A 3,909-nucleotide genomic window follows, 5' to 3' on the forward strand; every position below is an offset into this window, starting at 1 on the left:
AAGCAGCATTCCTAGCAAGGGAATCTGAAGACTCAAGAACCAGGAACACCTGAGTCCTATTAGCAGCGTGAATGTTATCAAAAGAAATACCAAAAGCCATCTACATTCTAGGAGGGGAAAAGAGAGAGACTAGAGAGTGCTTGAAGATCTTAGTTCTGACTTTCAGGCATTGATGGAAGGAACCCAGATAAGTGAACAGAGAAACCTAACAGAGGCTAGAGTCTTGGTATTGCCATGGAAAACAGCCAGTTCTTAATAAATGCTAGCTTATACCAGCTGTGGTGGCCAACATCCGTGATCCCTGCTATGGGGGGAAACTGCAGTTGGTGGATCTCTTGAGTTTGGGAGTTCTACGCTGCAGGAAGGCTGAAGTTGGTGTCTGTACCAACATGAGGATCCCTTCAAGAGGAGGACTACCAGGTTACTGATGGAGGGGCAAACAGGCCCGGGTCTGAAGCAGGTAAAAACTTCTATGCCTATTGATGTTAGGATCCTGCCAGTGAGTGACCAATGCATTTCCAGCCCAGGTTAGCTAAGGAGGCCCAAACAATAAAGCAATCAATAAATTCTGAATGAAACTATGGCACCATGAGTAGTGACCAGGAAGGAAGGACAGTGGACTTAAACTTGCAAGGCCTTAACTTCAAGCTCTGCTACTTGTTTGCTGTGTAGCTGTGCCCTTCTGGTAAGTCACTTCTAGTCCTCAGTCTACTTATTTAGAAAATGATGGAGGTGGAGCAACTAGGTGGCTCAGTGGATTGAGCCAGATGTAGAAACAGGAGATCCTGGGTTCAAATTTGGCCTCAGATACTTCCTAGCTATGTGACCCGGGGCAAGTCACTTGGCCCCCATTGCTTAGCCCTTCCCACTCTTCTTCCTTTGGAACCAATATGCAGTATTGATTCTAACATGGAAGGTAAGGGTTTAAAAGAAAAAAAGAAAAAGAAAAGTGGGGCAACTAGGTGACTCAGTGGATAGAGAACCAGGCCTAGAGTCAGGAGGACTTGGGTTCAAATCTGACTTCAGACACTGTCCAGCCAAGTGGCCTTGGGCAACTCACTTAACCCTGATTGCCAAGCCCTTGCTGCTCTTCTAGCTTAGAACTGATATTAAAACAGAAGGTAAGGGTTTTAATGAAAAAAGAAAATGATGGGAGTTAGATCATATCTGATGGCAAACCTTTTAGAGACCATATGCCATATTCCCTGCCCTCCAAGACTGAGTGCCATGCCTCACCCCTCATGGGAGGGAGAAAACGCTGCCATTGGGTTGCTGGGCAGAGAGGTGGGGGATGTGAAAAAATGTCATCAGGCACGATGGAGAGAGGAAGGGGAGCAGCTCTGCCCAAGTCCCTCTGCCTTTCTAGTAACCAATTTGACGGGGAAGAACGGTGGCCACTCTGCATGCCATCTTTGGCACCTGTGCCATAGGTTTGCCATCACTGGACTATATCAATGGACTAAAACTTAAATAGAAATGAGGGCCACTCAGTTGTACATAGGGATCTCTGCAGGCTGCATATTTTCTTAGAAAATCATATGTAAACTTTATTGATGTCCTACTATATTTATATTTGTCTTGCTAAGTATTTCCCAATTACATTTCCATCTGGTTTGGGGTAGCACTCTGGAGTACTGTACCTGTTATACCTAAATAAACTCTAAAGTCTGTTCTAGGCCTGATGTTCTGGGTAACTGATTTCCATTAAGGACAAAGCTGGGCTTTGACTAAGAGGGTCTTGGATTATGTACAAGAAAAATCTTCTAGCCCCCATATTGCCTCCTCCACCCATACCATTAGCTGGCTCTGGGCCTCTCTCTCCAAGGACAGTGGAGCAATGTGTTTTAATTAGCAAAAGAGTAAATTACATCAGACGAAGAGAGTCCCAGACTTCTCCCGACGGCCAAGGGAAGATGGAAGCCTAGCATTTTCAATTTAAGGTTCAGTTAGATAATGCCTATTGGTGCCAGTAGATTACAGAGTGGATATTAAATCCTGCAGGATTTGGAATCCGAGCATACAAGTGGAATCCATAAGTAGGAGAAAGTGGGGAGGGGTGGACTCAGGCCTTCTTAGAGGGAACAGAGATTCTTTTCTAGGAGCAAAAGCAGGCTTGGCCCCTTGGTCCTTAAAGAGCCCTCTCCTCTTTCTCCTCAAATCACTTCTTACAAGAAAGTAGAAAGTCAACGGTGACGGGCAAAGATTTATCATTGATCACACAACCTTGAAGTTCTGAAATTTTAAACTACTTTTTTTTAAAAAGAGCTGCTTCTTTGCTTTTGTGGACTTTATGGGCAAAGGCTAGAGAGGTTTCCAAATACCCTTTGGCTCATATAACATTTCTGTGAAAAACTGGGGCAAAAAGACACATCTTCCTCTTTTCCACTAGGGTTTTCTTAAAAGTAAGCCTCAAGATAATAATAATAAAAAATTATAAAATATGTATTATATATGTAATATATTATAGAATAATACCAATAATAAAACCCTTTAAGGTTTGCAGAGTACTCTGCATTTTGTCTCATTTTATTCTTACAACAACACTGGGAGATAGGTATTATTATTATTATTATTGCCTCTCTTTTACAATTGAGGTCACTGAGGCAGACAGAAGTTACATGATTTTCCCAGAGTCACCTAGCAAGTAAGTATATGAGGCTGGCTTTGAATTTAGGTCTTCCTGACTCTAACCACTAGTCCAACTAGAGTCTCCAAAACATTTAGATTATCCCATAACTAGTTGCTCCCACTACAGAATAAAGAAGCAAGCTATGTGACATCAGTTCTGTGGGCAAAGTGCTTTGAGATCTTTCTTTTGGCCAAGCATAGCAGGAAGAGGAGGGGAACGTCATTCTGTCTCCCCCTTGGGAGGATGTGTCTGGCAGGCCTTCAGCACAGGATCAGTCTCAGCAGAAAAGAAGAATATATGAGATTATTAGTTTAAATAGGATGAAACATGTAAATTAATTACTTCGGCCACCCGTGCATGTAGGAGCTGGCCTCACATTCAGGTGAAAAGTATTAGGCTTCAATCCCTTCTCTGGTTTCAGTTTTCCTTCCAAAGACCATAAGAACTGCTTAGCAGATGCATCCCCTGGGCCTAGGATGACAGGAGAAAACCATGGCAGCAGTTACCACATTCTCCATGGCCCGAGAGCTACCAAGCAAGACCTTTTGGAAACCAGAGAGAGGGTTTTCCTTGGGATGGGACAATTTGAAATTGGTAGAAAAGCTAGCAATGATGGAGACCGAAAAAAAATGCATTTACGTAGTGCTTTATATAAATAAGACAGCTGGCTTTTATGTGGTATCTTAAGGATTATAAAGCTCTCGGTGTACATTATCTCATTTGATCTCATCAACCCTGAAAGGTTACATAGGTGCCATTAGTAGCTCCATTTTACAGGTGAGGAAACTGAAACTCAGAGGAGCTTATATGGCATAATCTTGAACCTTTTACCATATTGGTTTTCTTCCTCTAAATATTTTCCAACTTAAGTCAAATCAATAAATATTTATTAGGGGGCAGCCAAGTGGCTCAGTAGATAGAGCATCAGGTCTAGAGTCAGGAGACCATGGGTTGAAATCTGGCCTCAGATACTTCTTAGCTGTGTGACCCTGGGCAAGTTACTTAACCTCTATTGCCTAGCCCTTACTGCTCTTCTGCCTTAGAAGTGATACTCAATATTGATTCTAAGGCAGAAGGTAAGAGTTTTTAAAATATTTTACTAAGCACATACTATGTGCTAGATACTGTGCTAAGTGCTAGGGATACAAATATGAAAGAGGAAAGAAACAAAGGAAGGAAGGAAGGAAGGAAGGAAGGAAGGAAGGAAGGAAGGAAGGAAGGAAGAAAAGAAGAAAAGAAGGAAGGAAGGAAAGAAGGAAGGAAGGAAGGAAGGAAGGAAG

This window comes from Gracilinanus agilis, chromosome 3, assembly GCF_016433145.1.
Source record: "Gracilinanus agilis isolate LMUSP501 chromosome 3, AgileGrace, whole genome shotgun sequence".
Classification (NCBI taxonomy): Eukaryota; Metazoa; Chordata; class Mammalia; order Didelphimorphia; family Didelphidae; genus Gracilinanus; species Gracilinanus agilis.